Source organism: Bufo gargarizans, chromosome 10 (genome assembly GCF_014858855.1).
Source record: "Bufo gargarizans isolate SCDJY-AF-19 chromosome 10, ASM1485885v1, whole genome shotgun sequence".
In the NCBI taxonomy this organism is placed as follows: Eukaryota; Metazoa; Chordata; class Amphibia; order Anura; family Bufonidae; genus Bufo; species Bufo gargarizans.
This window is the reverse complement of record NC_058089.1, coordinates 103334929-103354393: the sequence shown is the minus strand read 5'-3', so window position 1 is coordinate 103354393 and position 19465 is coordinate 103334929. Positions and strand designations below refer to the sequence as shown.

General features: G+C 44.8%; 1 protein-coding gene across 1 annotated transcript in view; it reads right to left on the bottom strand.

Annotated features, from left to right (window-relative positions):
- Positions 1 to 16117, bottom strand: part of LOC122921116 — a 90236-nt gene extending 74119 nt beyond the window's left edge. The window contains exon 1 of the mRNA XM_044271076.1: positions 16080 to 16117. The gene's annotated coding sequence lies outside the window, so the exon portion shown is untranslated. The remainder of the gene's footprint in view (positions 1 to 16079) is intronic.
- Between the last annotated feature and the right edge of the window lie 3348 nt (positions 16118 to 19465).

Below are 19465 nucleotides of genomic sequence, written 5' to 3'. Positions count from 1 at the left end.
CTCCAGGGCTGTCTTCCCTGGACTTCCAATCCCCACCTGTAAACTTCCTGCTTGGATGGCAGTAGTGAACTGGCCATGGACCCTACAGGCGAATTTCCCAGGGGGCCACCCGAGTCCTCCTCATGACCACTGTTCAGGTACATAACGATCTGATGCCCTCAGCATGAATTAATGCTCCTGGCCAGCAGCCCTCCTGAATTCTGCTATATCCCTGTCCTCAGTAGGATCATAGGGCAGTTTGGATTTAGACTTGTCTACAACATGGGGCCACTTTTAGTTTTTTTCCAGGCCAACTTTAAGTTCCCAGTCCACCCCTGTTGGATGGGCTCAACAGATGGTGCGCTGTTGAAGTCAATGCTTGGCCTCAGCGGTAACCTGTCTCTATGACCCAGCAGTAATGTGTCACTTAGGTGGCACGTCAATGCTGAGGCCAATCATTGGCTGAAACTGTGCACGTGAGGCAAGGATTAGGTTAGGACATACACTTTACCCATACCTGTCCATTACAATTATATAGATTGAATGCAAAATGTAAGACTTGCCAGAAATTTCTATAAATAAATAGAAATGAATATACATACGTTACATTGACCTCCATGAGCTACAATACCAGACACAACCAGGAGTGGCGCTGTCTATGGAAGAAAACAGCCATGTTTTCCAAATCCTGCTCAACCTCTTTTAAAGTTTTCCACAAATTAATTCAGTGCAAACCAGGCAAAATCATGGCCCTGAGCCAACGGGAGTTCAAAACGTTCCCGCTAACGAGCCCATTAATGAGCACAAGCACTCTGCTTCCTTGTAATACAGCTTGTAATGGAGAATTACGGGTATAGTGATGCATGAAAACAGCTCTGGGTGACCGCTGCTCTACCTAATCCACTCCGCAGTAATAGGGAACATTTGGACGAGACTGAATCTAGAGGAATGTCCAAAATCCCAAACAATGACAAGTCCTGCTACAGCTATGTGCAAAGGGGGTTATGGGGTGAAAAGCCCCCACGATGTCCTCAAACCTCTTCCTTTCCTGTCCCTGCAGAGTACTGAAGATCCTAGGAGCTGGGAGGAAATTCCAGACTTAATACAGGAGCCCTTATAATATCAATGATAATACCCACAGCCACCAGTAGAGGGACTCTGCTGTACAGAGTGGTAACAGGAGTGGTTGGTACAGAAGGTGGTGTCTTCTCTATGATAGGACTGGGGGGTATATGACTGTAGGCACTTCATGTGCATTATTATGATATATTCACGACGTGTACTATAATGTATGGCCCTGGTGATGCACTTGCAGTACCCCAGAGCAAGGAGGTATCTACAAATTGTTCAATCCTTCATGTTATGTAGTGTGGTGTTATGTTTTGCATCCAGTATAACCATGTATGGCATAGCCAGGGTTAAAAATTAGGGCTTAGTCCTTGTAGGGTGTTAGGTGTGGACTGGCTCCACCCCTAGCTCTAGTCTGTGATAGGGAGAGTTTGAAAAGTAGAAAAGCTGACTTGCGTTCCCGCTTCTTCGGCCCAAAAAGCTACAGAGACTCACCGATCTCTGCATGATCTACAGAAGGAGAGAAGGAGAAAGACAAAGGAGAGAACTAGAGAAGCGAGTCCTCCCCTGCATAACGGAAATGGGATTGATGCGTTTTGCAGCCCATAGACTTCTATTATGACGGAATGAATAACGGAATGTCTCTAAAGGCGTTCCATTATGCATTCAGTCATAGAATTGCGTTATGGTCTGTGGTAATGGAATCCATAACGCAATTCACCTTTTACCACCAAACGGAAGCGTGAACGAATTTCATAGCATGAAATTCGCTCATCTCTACTCCTAACCGTTCCGGACCGGCGGGACAGTCCCGGTAGGTTCGTTGTCCCCGTGTCCTATGGATGCAGAGACAGCTGGTTGTAATGGTAAAGCACGGCCTGTCTGCTCCCCACTTCACCATTCAGCTCAGCCACCAGCGCTCCCCAGTAGCAGCATGAAGTGGTCACGGCCACCCAGGTTGTGAGCAGGATGCATCCTTTTCCCGACGAGAGGCTGTCCGGCAGAGTATTCCCGATATCCCATCCGCTGGATCCTTGTAGAGAGGGAGAAGTAGAGCTCTTAAAAGAGCTAGTGAATAAACTGGAAGCAGATACCCTTCAATAACGAGACGAGGCTACATATTGAGGGTTAAGCAGGACTGCTTTAATGACCACACAAGCATTGCCTTTTATGCACATTTTCCAACAAGGTTACCACTTACGTGGACCTTGTTGGGAACTGAGGACATAAACATAGCAGCCAATCATTTACAGTTTTGCAGTTTAAACAGCCCCATTCATCACTGTTCATTCCTTCCCTCTGCTTGGGAGATAATTGAGTTAATTGTGGTATCAGCTCAATTATTTCCAAGCGAACAATATACTCAACACATTTCTGTAACTATACATTTAACACACACAATGGGCATTGCCTGTGACACAATTAACAAACACAATGGACATTGCCTGTGACACAATTAACAAAATAAAAGTAATGAATCAAGGGGGTTTATACAAGGTTATAGTCTGTGGTCCAGGCAAAACAGGGGTTCTGTTACAGAGGATCACAGGCTGATTCCACTGCTCCTCCTACACAGCAAGCACGATGTGTGACAATAACCTGACTGCTGCTGCTGGGGAGTGCAGGATGAGCTGCGATTAGGGATGAGCAGTCAAAGTTCAATGGGGACCTGAACTTTACTATATTATTTTCCGTTATAACAGAAAATAATAGCATTCATAAGACAGAATGTCTAATAAAAATGCCATTTAGGGGTTAAAAAACAAACAAAAATCAAACACCTCTTGATTGTGTAGCCGGTTGTCACAATCAGTGTGGGGTAAAAACTTCACATTAAACACAGGAGGGAAGGGGAACAGTAACTGGGCCTGGAAACTAGGGAAGGAACAGATCACCTCCTAAACAACCCTAATCCGGGCCCTAACTATCTATCAGTATGAATAGACCTTGAAGGTAGGAATATTCATATGCTGTATACCTAGGCCCTTATATCCCTATAAGGCCCTGGAATGAGGTTAGGACCAGAGACAACCCATTCCTCCCCAGGTGGACAAATGGAAGTCTCTGTCTCAGGCCCAGATACAAACAACAGGGAATATAACAAACACAAAACAATAAGAAAAGACAAGACTTATCTGAAAGTAAAAAACTGGCAACTCCAGAAGCACCACAGAGTACAACCGACCAGCTAGTTAGAAGGCAGGAAGAAAATCTATAATCCACACCTCCAAGAGTGAGAAGCAGCTACTTATGGGAAAGTTAAATTACCAACAAGCAACACCTGAAGCAAGGGGTGTGGCATTCACAAAACCACAGACACATTAAGATCCACAGTAAACTTGTCAATCTAACCTACGAGTTGCAAGATCTCCTGGTACCTGCCACGGGAACGTCCGTGACACTGGTATCCTCTTCTTTCTGCAGGAAAGCGCGGTGGCATCATCGCAGGTCCTGCAGAAAGAACAAAGAAGAGGATACCGGCTGCATGATCAAGTGGATGAGGCGAGTTTATTTTTATTTTTTTAACCCCTTAATTGCCATTTTATTTAGCATCCTGTCTTAAGAATGCTAATATTTGCCATTATAACCATGTTCCAATGGAAAATAATAAAAATCACCCGAACGCTGAACTTCAGTGAAAAAGTCAGGGTTCGGGTCCCCGAACTTGCAAAGCTTAGCAGTTCGGGTTCGCTCAACCATAGCTCTGATCATCATAGGAGGAACTAGGTGAGCATTTACTTTTTACTTCCTGTGAAGGAGGGGACATGTGGGCATAACTACTGTGAAGGAGGGGACATGTGGGCATAACTACTGTGAAGGGGGTCACATGTGGGCATAACTACTGTGAAGGGGGTCACATGTGGGCATAACTACTGTGAAGGGGGTCACATGTGGGCATAACTACTGTGAAGGGGGTCACATGTGGGGGTACTGCTACTGTGACTGGCACAGTGTGACTGAATGCTGGCACAAATGGGGAATAATTACTATGTAGGGGCATTGAGGTTTTTCCAAGACTTTTTTGCTGATGACATCCTCAGTGTCTGATTGGTGGGAGTCTGACACCCAGGACCTCCCCGATCGGCTGTTTGAGAAGGCACCAGCGCTCCTGTAAACGTCACAGCCGTCTTTCAGCTATACATCACATGGCCTAGGAAAAGTGTCACTGATGAAGTTGCAGATAGCTGGAACATATAAATAAACATCCGACTAGCTTGATTCCAAACTAAGGAGCATATAGGTGAGCCCTATAAAACCCTAAGAGCTCACCCTGACTGCTATGCACATGCAAGCGTCTCAATGGTAGATGATTGCATGCCCACGTACCTAAGACTGTGTGACACCTGAAAACCCTATAATAGTGAGGGGACACGACCACCGGCTCCCTGCACTTAATACGGATGGAGTCAGGGTCACCTAGAATCAAGCCAGCAAGGAAACACAATAAAGGAAAAGACTTATCTGAGCAAATAGCAGCAGCAGCCTCCAGCAGTGAACACTTCATCCAGGAAGTAGTATAAACAGCAAAGTGAGGCAGTATGGGAGGGAATATAAAAGGAAGACTATTAGTCTAAATAAGTGGCACCTGGCAAAAGGAAAGGAGATGACAAAGTGAAACCAAAACAAAGAACGTCATACAAGAGGTAGAGAAGAACGTCTGTCAGACCTTCTCACAGAACTGGCGGTGACAAAAAGATGAGAAAGCTGCGGCGCTACTACGAGCGCGGATGCCTTCTTAAACAGCTAATCGGCGGGGGTCCCGGATGACGGACTCCCACTGATCACATACTGGAGGATAGGTCATCAGTATTAAGGCTCTTTCACATGAGCATGTCCCTTGTGGGAATCACGCTCCATGTGAGAGAGGGATCGTGCAGTCTGGACTACAGAAGCGCACGGCATTATCATGATTGATACTGCTGTGTGACCTTTATGTGATGGAATCGTAGTGACCTACAGCTGTCATCGCTCACCACACATATTGTACTTCTTTGCAATTTTCAAAAGTTGGGAGGTATGGTATAATAGGATGGGAAAGCGAATCCAGCCAGCAAAGGAGGCAATATGGACAATCACAATACATTAGTAAGTGCCTTGTATTAACTCTCTCTACATGATAAATGCCATTTGCAGAAGCGAGACAACCCCTTTAAATCTTGAATCCGACCAAGGACAACATCAGCATGGAGTTTGCATGTTCTCCCCGTGTTTCCGTGGGTTTTCACTCCAAAGACATACTGACAGGGAGCTTAGATTGGTTGCTCCATTGGGGACAGCAAGCGATGGTAATATCTGTAAAGTGCTGCTGAATATGCAAGTGCTATATAATAATGTAACTAGGTCTACAACACATTAACAGGAGAACGTCTAAAACCAGCTAAGGACCCCTGGAATAGAGCGTTTGCCCCCTAAGTTCTCCTGCCACACCAGTATTACAAATGGCACATGGTACGTTTGGGGCCCATTTACAGATTTTACGCTGGAGCTTCAGCTTATTGTCATATTTATGGGAGCTTTATTACGAGCTTATTGTGTAGACATGTATCTATGGACCTTCAGCCCAGGAGAATCGGGAAGACAGAGCACTTGCTGGCTCTTCCCGTATGGTCGTAATCGAGTACATTAGCATCTCCAATAAAGCTTTTATGACTTCAGTGATTTACTACTGTATTCCCGATACAGGAAACTGCATCAAACCCGCCAACTCTACGAGTACTGCCCATGCTCACCATTTAGTTTGTGGTAAAGGTTTTGGACCATGGTGATCAGCAATCCTGAGGATAAGCCACCACTTAAAGGGGTTGTCCCACAAAAAATATTCTACATTTTTCAAACCAGCCCCTGAATCTGAACACTTCTGTAATTGTATGTAATTTAAAAAATTTGTGTAGACACCAAGTTATTATGTGTTCTTGCATAGCAAGACCACATACTATTATCTCACATATATATTATTATTATAGCCAAATTTGCCACCCTAACTCCTCCCACAGTTTTTACACTACATAGACAAAAATTTACCAAAACGTGCAGATTGTTCCCGATCGGATTGCTATTACTTTGTGGAGCGATCCCACCCCCGGGGCCCCCGTGGCGGGCCCCGGAAGCCCCCTTTTTTCCCATAGACTTTGACAGGGTAAATTTTCAAATCGCTCCCACTCGCCAGGCTTTGAGGCTAAAGTCACCAAACTTGGGTCACTTAGTCATGGGCTCAACCCGAAAATTTTTGGCACATTTCGGGGACCCCAAAATGTAGGCGGGGCCACACAGAACCAATCAAACTCTCCCCATTGACTATAATGAGACCTTCAAATCGCTACTCCTCCCACATTTTTAGGAGTACAAATTCCAAACTTTGCAGACTTGGTCGGCACCCACCCGAGTACCTTGCTTGTGCTTTGTTACCCGATCCCACCCTCCGGGCCCCTGGGACAGGGCCCCCAAAATCCAAGTTTTTCCCATTGACTTTGACAGGGAAAATTTTCAAATCGCTCCCAGTCGCACAGATTTTAAACTGAAGTCACCAAACTTGGGTCACTTAGTCATGGGGTCAACGCGCAATTTGTCAGTACATTTCGGAGACCCGAAAATTTGGGCGGGGCCACACAGAACCAATCAAATTCTCCCCATTGACTACAATGAGACGTTCAAATTGCTACTCCTCCCACAGATTTAGGAGTATAAATACCGAACTTTGCACCCTTGGTCGGCACATACCCGACTATCTTGCTTGTGCTTTGTTAACCGATCCCTCCCTCCGGGCCCCTGTGGCGGGCCCCCGAAAACCTCTTTTTTTCTCCCATAGAGTTTTATTGGAAAAATGCAAACGTTTGTCACTCATACAGCTTCGGAGTGAAACTCACCAAACTTGGGTCACTCAGTCATGGGGTCAACCTGGAAATTTCTGTCACATTTTGGGGACATTAAAAAGTGGGCGGAGCTACAAACAACCAATCAGATTTTCCCTATTGACTTCAATAAGAAACCTTTAAATTGCTGTCATTCTCACAGTATTTAAGCCAGAATACCCAAACTTGGCACCGTAGGTCATTGGGTGACTGGATTCAAAAAATAATGAAAAAGTGGGCGGAGTCTACAACGGCCAATCAAATTTCAGCCATTTGTTTAAATGGGAAAAATTCAAACTGCCGCTGCTCTTAGACTGTTAATGGCAGGTTTCCCAAACGTGGTACAGTTGGACAATTTAGGATTAGGATTAAAATTTTGAAAAGTGGGCGGGGCCAAAAACAACCAATCAGATTTCTTTCATTGATTTCAATATGGAAAAAAAAAAATTCAGAAAATTGAAAAATGCTGCCATGATTGATGTCAGGGGCTTCAAATCGCTGAAATCAGGTGATAGATTACTTTGGATTCAAAAATTTAAAAAGTGGGCGGAGCCAACAACAACAAATCAGATTTTCCCTATTAACTTTAATGAGAAACCTTTAAATTGCTGTCATTCTCACAGTATTTAAGCCAGAATACCCAAACTTGGCACCGTAGGTCATTGGGTGACTGGATTCAAAAATTTATAAAAAAAGTGGGCGGAGTCTACAACGGCCAATCAAATTTCAGCCATTTGTTTAAATGGGAAAAATTCAAACTGCCGCTGCTCTTAGACTGTTAATGGCAGGTTCCCCAAACTTGGTACAGTTGGACAATTTAGGATTAGGATTAAAATTTTGAAAAGTGGGCGGGGCCAAAACAACCAATCAGATTTCTTTCATTGATTTCAATGTGGAAAAAAAAAAATGCAGAAAATTGAAAAATGCTTCCATGATTGATGTCAGGGGCTTCAAATCTCTGAAATCAGGTGATAGATTAATTTGGATTCAAAAATTTAAAAAGTGGGCGGAGCCAACAACAACAAATCAGATTTTCCCTATTGACTTCAATGAGAAACCTTTAAATTGCTGTCATTCTCACAATATTTAAGTCAGAATACCCAAACTTAGCACCGTAGGTCATTGGGTGACTGGGGTCAAAAAAAAATTAAAAAGTGGGCGGGGTCTACAACGGCCAATCAAATTTCAGCCATTTGTTTAAATGGGAAAAATTCTAACTGCCGCTGCTCTTAGACTGTTAATGGCAGGGTTCCGAAACTTGGCACAGTTGGTCACTGGAGGACTGTGCCAATGTATATCTCATTTTGGGGATGCTAAAAAGTGGGCGGAGCCACAAACAACCAATCAGATTTTCCCTATTGACTTCAATAAGAAACCTTTAAACAGCTGTCATTCTCACAGCACCCAAACTCGGCAGGGTGGGTCAGTGTGAGACAAAGGTCAAAATTTATAAAAGTGGGCGGAGTCTACACTCCACCCAGTTACTCCGCCCACTCCAGTTGTAAGCTACTGGTGGAGGCAAGAACACATCACACAATTTCCCCAGAAATTGTACCTTTTCTAGTTTAATATAAACTATCCGTACAGCGCCACCTGCTGTTTGTTCTTTTACTCATCTCTCTGTCCACCTTACTGAAATGGCCGCAGATACTCAATTCCATTCTTCAACTGCCACCGGCCGTATCTTCTGTTCAAAGCCGTGACATTAACAAGGAGAGAGCTGCAGCAGAAAGGGCGCACCTCCTGAGAAAGGACATGCCCGCTGAGCTGCCAGCCTAATATAAATCTAGCAGAGCAGTTGAAGCTGGTTGTAGCTTTGTTGGAAAGTATTATATAGGTCAGATTTTCTTTATGTACATGAAAGCGGAGGAACCCTTTAAAAAAAGAGTGTTGGGCGCGAATATCAGAATATTATTTGCGAATATCGGCACTTGAGTATTTGTGAATATTTAGAATATAGTGATATATATTCGTAATTTTGAATATTCTAGATTTTTTTTATTTTTTTATCAGTAACCTCCCTTCTTGCTTGTGGGCCAATGAGAAGGCTGCAATGTCTTTGTCTGAGCTTAGCAACATCCCTAGCAACCAATAGGAAAGTTGCCTACCCCTTACTATATAAAAACCTCCCCAGAAGCCATTTTCTGCAGTTTTTTAAAGTTCTGAGAGAGACTGTTTATTACAGTAGAGATATATATATACACACACACACACACACACACACAAAGTATTTTTTTAAAATTTTTTATTACAGATAGTGGGAGATAGGTTCTGCTGTCAATACATATATGCAGACCTATTAAAATGCGAAGTTTCACGTATTGCGCCAAAATATTTGTAACATCCCACAGTTATGTTACTAAACTCTTTTACCCCGCTACAACTTGTTAAGTGTATTTATACTGTCATCTAATGTGATTTTATCTAATTTTCTCACAAATGTGCATTATAAGCCCTGTTACATGAATATTGCTGTAATTTCCATGTTCACCAGCAGGTGGCAGCAATGTGTTTAGCAGGGACTTAGTTCAGTTTAGTGTTTCTAGACTGGAATAGTACATTCCAGTTTAGCTCCCCCCCTCTGTGAGGAGGTGTGGAATGCGCCCATATCCTGCCTCATGGGTGGGGGGAGGAAGTTCAGTTAGTGGGCCAGCCACCCCAGCTAGGGGGAAGGCTGTGCTGGTAGGTGCTCCCTGTTCTAGGGATCCAAAGCCAGTATCTTGTCACTGCTGAGACAAAAGATCACCATTCCCAGTCTGAGCCTTTCAGCCTCAGCTGGTAGAAAGCAAGCAGCCACCTCCATAACTCCAGGAAGAAGCATACCCTGTGAGCACAACTGTGAGTACCGTCCAGAGACCAGGAGAAGACAAATTCCTCCTCAGCTAGTTAGTCCCCAATACAGCAGAAGATAGACAGAGCAGAAGACAGATTCCTGCCACATTACAGAGCCACAAGCAGACGACGACTTATCCTGCAAAGAGATCCAGGCACATGATAGAAGCAGAAGATACAGTGGCGGAAATAATTATTTGACCCCTCACTGATTTTGTAAGTTTGTCCAATGACAAAGAAATGAAAAGTCTCAGAACAGTATCATTTCAATGGTAGGTTTATTGTAACAGTGGCAGATAGCACATCAAAAGGAAAATCGAAAAAATAACTTTAAATAAAAGATAGCAACTGATTTGCATTTCATTGAGTGAAATAAGTATTTGAACCCTCTAACAAAAAAAGACTTAATACTTGGTGGAAAAACCCTTGTTTGCAAGCACAGAGGTCAAACGTTTCTTGTAATTGATGACCAAGTTTGCGCACATTTTAGGAGGAATGTTGGTCCACTCCTCTTTGCAGATCATCTCTAAATCCCTAAGGTTTCGAGGCTGTCTCTGTGCAACTCTGAGCTTGAGCTCCCTCCATAGGTTTTCGATTGGATTAAGGTCCGGAGACTGACTAGGCCACTCCATGACCTTAATGTGCTTCTTCTTGAGCCACTCCTTTGTTGCCTTTGCTGTATGTTTTGGGTCATTGTCGTGCTGGAACACCCATCCACGACCCATTTTCAGTTTCCTGGCAGAGGGAAGGAGGTTGTTGCTCAGGATTTCACGATACATGGCTCCGTCCATTTTCCCGTTTATGCGAATAAGTTGTCCTGTGCCCTTAGCAGAAAAACACCCCCAAAGCAAAATGTTTCCACCCCCATGCTTGACGGTGGGGACGGTGTTTTGGGGGTCATAGGCAGCATTTTTCTTCCTCCAAACACAGCGAGTTGAGTTAATGCCAAAGAGCTCTATTTTGGTCTCATCAGACCACAGCACCTTCTCCCAGTCACTCTCTGAATCATTCAGGTGTTCATTGGCAAACTTCAGACGGGCCTGCACATGTGCCTTCCTGAGCAGGGGGACCTTGCGAGCCCTGCAGGATTTTAATCCATTGCGGTGTAATGTGTTTCCAATGGTTTTCTTGGTGACTGTGGTCCCTGCTAATTTGAGGTCATTAACTAACTCCTCCCGTGTAGTTCTAGGATGCTTTTTCACCTTTCTCAGAACCATTGACACCCCACGAGGTGAGATCTTGCGTGGAGCCCCAGAGCGAGGTCGATTGATGGTCATTTTGTGCTCCTTCCATTTTTGAACAATCGCACCAACAGTTGTCACCTTCTCTCCCAGCTTCTTGCTAATGGTTTTGTAGCCCATTCCAGCCTTGTGCAGGTCTACAATTTTGTCTCTGACATCCTTGGACAGCTCTTTGGTCTTTCCCATGTTGGAGAGTTTGGAGTCTGCTTGATTGATTGATTCTGTGGACAGGTGTCTTTTATACAGGTGACTAGTTAAGACAGGTGTCCTTAATGAGGGTGACTAATTGAGTAGAAGTGTCTAACCACTCTGTGGGAGCCAGAACTCTTAATGGTTGGTAGGGGTTCAAATACTTATTTCACTCAATGAAATGCAAATCAGTTGCTATCTTTTATTTAAAGTTATTTTTTCGATTTTCCTTTTGATGTGCTATCTGCCACTGTTACAATAAACCTACCATTGAAATGATACTGTTCTGAGACTTTTCATTTCTTTGTCATTGGACAAACTTACAAAATCAGTGAGGGGTCAAATAATTATTTCCGCCACTGTATATTCCTGCCACACATTGCCAATACCTGCTGGGACTTCAGACTAATGCTGTATCTCATGTGGATTAAAGCTGCATCAAGTAAAGACCAGTTTGAACTATATTCCAAGTTTGGATCTCAATTATTGCTACTAAATCCCCCAATTACTCCTACTAGCAACACACTTATTTTATTGCAAGTGAGCCAGGACCCAGTAGTCCAGCCATACCCAGGTAGGACACACCTGTTGACACTATTGCCATTACACCACTCTGGCATTCCTAACCTGGTACGTGAGTTACAACATCTTAAATGGCCCTGTGACTGTACCCTGCGCACGCTGCAATTGGCGTCACAAACAAAAACTATAAACTATCATTCACACCTGACCCAGCCATTGCATATTTTTGGCGTCAGAGTGCATACCCCCAATCCGGCTCTATTGCATATTCGCATCATTAGTGCCGATTTGCGTAATCGCGAATATATTGGAGCACTCTATCTGCATATAAAGCCATTTTTTATGTTCTGCCGTGCCAACCATTTTCTCCAGTCTCAGGAAACCTCTAGCAGCTTGCAAAATGTAGCAAAAGTGACCCACGCCTGTTTTTCGCGCGCATTACATTGCTGATTTTTCGCAATCAAGAAAATAATCTCGAATTTGCGAATATATGACGAATATTCACCCATACCTGTCACAGTGGCAGAGGGCTTTCTATGGAGCAGGCTGCTGCTCTGAGCCCGTTCCATACATGGCAGGTGCCGGCTGCATAATACAGCAGGCACTTGGCCGCAGTGACCGGAATTGGTTGATGACGCAAAAAACGGTCATTTAACCCCTCAGATGCCGTGCTCAACAGATATCATGGCATCTGTGAGGATAGGCAGAGGGATGCAGCTCCCTCTGCCTTCCGATCAGAGCCCCCGCAATGTAATCATGGGGCGCTGATCGGTTACCATGGCAGCCTGGGTTATGCTGAAGGCTCCCAGGGCCGTCATAGTAATCTCCCTGCTAAGCTGTGCACGAGGCACAGACCCGCAGGGAGCGTGTCAGAATCCTATTAGGGCTCATGCACACGACCGTGGTGTGTTTTGCAGTTTGCTCATCCGTGGGGCTTATCAGTGAATCAGACAAAGGATGAAAAGACCTAGCCTTCTAAGGATGGCGGCAAAGTCAGAAGTGGATTCAGCAGGAACGAGAAATTAAAGTCCTTTTTGTAATATTTCCAATTCCTTTCGGATCCACTTCCGGCTTTGCAGGAAAATCTGCCTAAAAAAAATACTGTGTGAACCTATTCCCAGGGTAGGACCAAAGTTGGTGGCCAGCTGGCAACGCAGATTCCCCCTACCCCTAGAGGTTTTCAGGTATGTAGAGGCTCCACTGCCCTCCATGTTTGGTCCTATGCCTACCCCAATATATCCCATCCATTTATAGGTGCTACTATCCTGAGATCATCAAGGTTATGGCTGGTCAGGCTACACGTCCTTAATGAGGATCCGTCACCGCTGCTTAGGAAGTAAATAATTTCACATGAAATGACAATTCTCAAGTATCTATTCTTATGACTCTAAGGCCTTGTTCACACAAACGTTTTTTTTGCGGGTGTACGGGCCGTTTTTTTGTGTTCCGTATACGGAACCATTCATTTCAATGGTTCTGCCCAAAAAAACGAAATGTGTTCCGTATGCATTCCGTTTCCGTATTTCCGTTCCGTTGAAAGATAGAGCTTGTCCTATATTTGGCCGTAAATCACGGGTCGTGGCTCCATTCAAGTCAATGGGTCTGCAAAAAAACGGAACACATACGGAAATTCATCCGTATGTCTTCCGTTTCCGTTTTTTCTGAATCATCTATTGAAAATGTTATGCCCAGCTCAATTTTTTCTATGTAATTACTGTATACTGTATATGCCATACGGAAAAACGGAAAGGAAACGGAAACACAACGGAACAACGGATCCGTGAAAAACGGACCGCAAAAAACAATCCGTCTGGAACACCATTGAAAGTCAATGTGGGAATGGATCCGTTTTCTATTGTGCCAGATTGTGTCAGTGAAAACTGATCCGTCCCCATAGACTTACATTGTGTGTCAGGACGGGTTAGTTTGGCTCAGTGTGCAAGCAGCGTTTGGTGTCCGCCTCCAAAGCGGAATGGAGGCTGAACGGAGGCAAACTGATGCATTCTGAGCGGATCCTTATCCATTCAGAATGCATTAAGGGCCAAACCGATCCGTCATGGGCTCTCACAAGCGGTCCAAAACGGATTTCACAAATGGAAACCAAAACGCGAGTGTGAAAGTCGCCTTAGCCATAAACGTCTAATAGGAATAATAGAGGAACAGCACAGCATACAGTTATAAGAAAAGAGGCTTCATGCAGTTTTGTATTGAGAATGCAAATAGCCATTACAATAAACGTGCCAGGAGAGGTGACCGCTCTTTTTTTTTAAGGGGTTTTATTTATGGATGACCCCTCTTTAGGATAAGTCACCAGCTTCAGAACGGCGGAGGTATAACTCCCAGCATCCCGGCCAATCAGCCGCTTTGCGGCACAGGATCTACACAGTGTGCAGTCGACACTTCTGCTCAGCCATTTTGCCAATGCATTGGCCTTGCAACCATACAACATGAATCATGTGCGTACAACGCTCAGTGCAGCCCGAGCGTATCCGTACAAATAAGCAAAAACACAGCCGACGCCATAAAATATAAAACGTAACCGATTACTGCCACCTGGTGGTAGATGAAAATAGGCAAGCAAAACGAATACTGACCATGTAATCTGTATGGTGCCACCCTGACAGCTAAAGTCAAGAAAGCTAGGGCCTCGTCCACATTTCCGTGTCAGGGACACGTCCGTGAAATAAAGCGTACGTATTTCATCCGTAAAGATGTCCGTGAAGGATCCATGGTTAGTGTGCGAGTCCGTTTTTACCATCTGTGTGTCATCCGTAATTCACTGACGTTGCTCAGCCGAAAATTAATTTCCAAAGAATCTCCCCAAAAAAACGGACGCACCACAGATGCCACACTTAAATGGGCCAGCTGTTTCTTTCCGCAAAATACGGAATGCACATGGACGTCTTCCGTATTTTTTGCGGATCCATTTTTGCCGACTGCAAAATACATACGGTCGTGTGCATGAGGCAGCATTATCAGACAGCCTTATTTTTGTTAGTCCCATTGACTACTGAAATTGCACCCATTTTGGAAGTTTTTGCGCCACATTCGCCTATTTTGAATTTTTAGACCAGGCATGCTCAACCTGCGGCCCTCCAGCTGTTGCAAAACTACAACTCCCAGCATGCCCGAACAGCTACAACAGGGCATTGTGGGAGTTGTAGTTTTACAACAGCTGGAGGGCCGGAGGTTGAGCATGCATGTTTTAGACTAATTCAGAACTTTTCTAACATTTGAGACTTCTTTCCGACCTATTTACGTAAGCGCACCTTTTTTTTGCAAAAACTGTCTAATTTTTACTCCACACCAGGGCCGACGTACTTTTTTTCCATCAGTTTTCAGTGGTAAAGTGCAATTTCTTTGCCTTAGGCTACATGGACACGGCCGTTGTTTTGGTCTGCATCCGAGCCGCAGTTTTTGCGTCTTCGATGCGGACCCATTCACTTCAATGGGGCCGCAAAAGATGCGGACAGCACTCCGTGTGCCGTCCGCATCTATGGCTCCGTTCTGTGGACCGCAAAAAAAATATAACCTTTCCTATTCTTGTCTGCCCTTTGCGGACAAGAATAGGCAGTTATATTCGTAGCTGTCCGCGCCGTTCCGCAAATCACACAACGGTCGTGTGCATATAATCTTAAAAAAGGTGCACATTCTAGGAAAGGGGGTAAAATAATCATGTTGGAGATCAATTAATTTTATTTTGCATTTGTAAGTTTTATCATGAGAAATACAATAAAAAAAAATAAAAAAAAAGTGCACTTCCCGGAGACATACGATTTTTCTCTGCACAGATGCAACTTTTTTTATGTACAATTAAATTAGACCAGTCTACGCGAATATGAACCTGTCTAACTGAAAAACAACCACCAGAGGGTAGACTAAGTGCGACACCATAGACTGCCATTATAAAAATTGTCACGCGACATTAGTGCAACAAAATGTTGCGCGACAAATGTCATCGCGTAGACCTAGCCTAAGGCTACTTTCACACTAGCGGCAGCCTGCCGGATCAGTGCTGCCGCTAGTGCACACGTGCCGCCGGAGGTCGGCTACGGCCGAATTGACTATAATGGGGGCGGGCTGGAGTTTCGGCAACAGCCCAGCAAACATAGCTTGCTATAGTTTTATTCTGTCCGCCTCTCGGCAAAAGTCGCCATGTAACCCTAGTCTATTGTATCCCCACAGCCCCAATTCTTTTACATTTGCAACAGTAAATCTACCCCAAATTTTTCATTTTGGTTATGTTCCAATGTGCCACCTACTACCACACTTGAAACACAGTATCATAGCTAATATGGAGCTAAACATAAAAAAAAAAACATTAGATGCCTCCCAATAACTCTAGAAAGGAAGCAATAAAATCTCATATCTCACCATCTCTGTAATATCATCTACTCACCACTACAGTGGGACTGACGCTCGAGGTCTCAATCATCCGCAGCCCCCACTATAACTAGTGCACTGGGCAATGAGGACATTACCGGCTGCAGAGGAAGTGCTAACCCTTACCTTACAAGGCAATCATGTTGCAGGGAGGAAAGGAAGCAGCCCAGGTGTTGGGACACAAACTGACAACAGACTGAGGAGTGACTAAGGCCTATTTCACACGAGCGTGGCGGATTGGCTCTGGGTGCATTCAGTGAAACTTTCACCATTTTGCAAGCAAGTTCAGTCAGTTTTTTCCGCGCGGGTGCAATGCGTTTTTCACGCGTGTGATAAAAAACTGAAGGTTTACAAACAGCATCTCTTAGCAACCATCAGTGAAAAATGCATTGCATCCGCACTTGCTTGCGGATGCGATGCGTTTTTCACCGAAGCCCAATTCACTTCTATGGGGCCAGGGATGCGTGAAAAACGCTGAATATAGAACAAGCTGCGCTTTTAGCGCAACGCAGAATAGGTGCGTGGAAAAAAATAAATAAATGCTCCTGTACACAGACCGAATGAAATGAATGGGTCAGGATTCAGTGCGGGTGCTATGCGTTCATGTCACGCACCGCACTCGCGTGGAAAAGTTGCTCGTGTGAAAGAGGCGTAAGAGCTCCTTCACACCAAGTCCATTGCGGGAATCACGCTGCGTGTGTGAGCGCGATCCTCCGTTCTGGACTTGCAGGAGCACAGGGCATTACACTGATTTATATTGCTGTGTGCCTCTGCTTGACCTTATTGCTACAGAATCAAACCAACAGCTTTATGTCACTATGATCCTGTAAAAGTAAGATCAAGCAGAGACACACAGCATTATAAATCACAATAATGCCCTGCGCTCCTGCAAGTCCAGAGCGGAGGATCGCGCTCACCCACGGAGTGTGATTCCCGCAATGGACTCGCTTGTTTGAACCAGCCCTACGGTCTGGTTCACACTTCAGTGGTTTCCATCAGTTAGGACTAGTGTTGAGCGAACTTGTGTTTTAAGTTCGGCGTCTAAAGTTCGGGTTTTCGAAGAATCGCGTTATGGATTCTAAATTCCGTTATGGTCCGTGGTAGCAGAATCCATAACGCGATTCTTCGATAACCCGAACTTTAGACGCCGAACTTAAAACACAAGTTCGCTCAACACTAGTTAGGACTAATGCACGTGAACGTGTGCCGCCCATTCTGTGCATTGGAGACCGCAAATTGCAGTTACCAATGCAAGGGCCCCATCTATGTGGCTGGCGCTAACAGATGCAGACCTGTTCAACTTGACTGGGTCTGTGATCCGTCCACACCACAAACAAATAGAACAAGTTCTATGCGGAGGCACGGACAGGAAAACCCACGGAAGCGTTCAATGCCTCCGTCCCGCGCCGCACCTTCCAGATTGCGAACCCAATACAGGCACTGACCAACAAAGGTCGTGTGCATGAGCCATTAGGCGTAAGGGCTCATGCACACGACCGTATGTATTTTGCAGTCCGCAAAAAAACAATGACGTCTGTGTGCATTCTGTATTTGGCGGAATGGAACAGCTGGCCCCTAAGGGTACATGCACACGTTCAGGATTCATGTGCGGAGAATCCGCACTGAAATCCGCAGGTGTTCGCAGGCAAATCTGTGCGGTCAATCCGCATTAATTGGTGCGGATTTGCATGCGGATTAGCGTGCGGATTTCACTAAGTGAATAAAGAAAATCCGGTCAGGAAAAAAAAAATTAATTGACATGTCGCGGATTTTAAAATCCGCACCACAAGTCAAAATCCGCGCGGAAAAAACCTGCATCGTGTGCATTGAGAATTCAAATTCTCATAGAATACAATGTACATGACCTACGGTGCGCATTTTCCGCACGCAAATCCGCGCGCAAAATCCGCACGCAATCCTGATCGTGTGCAGGGGGCCTAATAGAACAGTGCTATCCTTGTCGGTAATGCAGACGATAATAGGACATGTTCTATTTTTTTGCGGACCCATTGACTTGAATGGAGCCACGACCCGTGATTTATGGCCAAATATAGGACAAGCGCTATCTTTCAACGGAACGGAAATACGGAAACGGAATGCATACGGAACACATTCCGTTTTTTTTGCGGAACCATTGAAATGAATGGTTCCGTATACGGGCCGTATACGGAACACAAAAAACAGCCCGTACACTCGCAAAAAAGACGTTCGTGTGAACTAGGCCTGACTGTGATAAAGTATCATGAAATGATCTGCATCTGCTCTGTGCTGTGGACCCGCACCTGGTTTGGGTTCATAATCACTGATATAAATCACTGTCCAAATCACTGAAGTGTGAACTAGGCCTTAAGGCTCATGCACATGAACCTATGTATTTAGCGGTTTGCAGAACATGGATCCACAAAAAAACGGATGACATCCATGTTGCATCCTTTTTTTATGTGGATCCATTGTAACAATGCCTGTCCTTGAGCCCTTAGGGCTTGTTCACACAACCGTTGCCCCTCCGTGCCCATGCTGTGGACCGCAATATGCGGTCCGTAATGCACTGGCACCGGTCGTTGTGATGCCGCATGCATGGGGTCCTCGATCCGTCTATTCTGCAAAAAAGATAGAGCAAGTTCTATCTTTTTGCGGTGCGGAAGCATGGAACGGAACCCACGAAAACACTCAGTAGTGCTTCCGTAGGGTTCCGTTCCGCACCACATCTCCGGATTTGCGGACCCATTCAAGTGATGCTGAATGCACACGACCGGTGCCTGTGTATTGCGGACCCGCTGTATGCGGGCCGCAATACGACCACGGGGGCACACAGTCGGAACCATTAACTTCAATGGGGCTGTAGAAAATACTAAAGGTACTCCGTGTGCATTCCGTTTCCGTTTGTCTGCATGGCCGTTCCGCAAAAAAGTAGTGCATGTCCTATTATTGTCCGCAAATCACGGTCCTAGGCCCCATTCAAGTCAATAGGTCAGCAAAAAATACGGAATGCACACGGAACACATCTGTATGTCATCCATATTTTAGAAATACTATGCCCAGCCCATATTGCTCATGTGTTTGGTGATTAATAGGTTACTGTTTCTGTATACGATCCGCAAAAAACGGGTCAAATATAGAAACCATACGGATATGTTTTGTGCAATAATGGAACGGAAGGACTTAAAGGGAACCTGTCACGTGGATTTTGTGTATAGAGCTGAGGACATGGGTTGCTAGATGGCCGCTAGCACATCCGCAATACCCAGTCCCCATAGCTCTGTGTGCTTTTATTGTGTAAAAAAAACGATTTGATACATATGCAAATTAACCTGAGATGAGTTCCTGTAGGTGAGATGAGTCAGGGACAGGACTCATCTCAGGTTAATTTGCATATGTATCAAATCGTTTTTTTACACAATA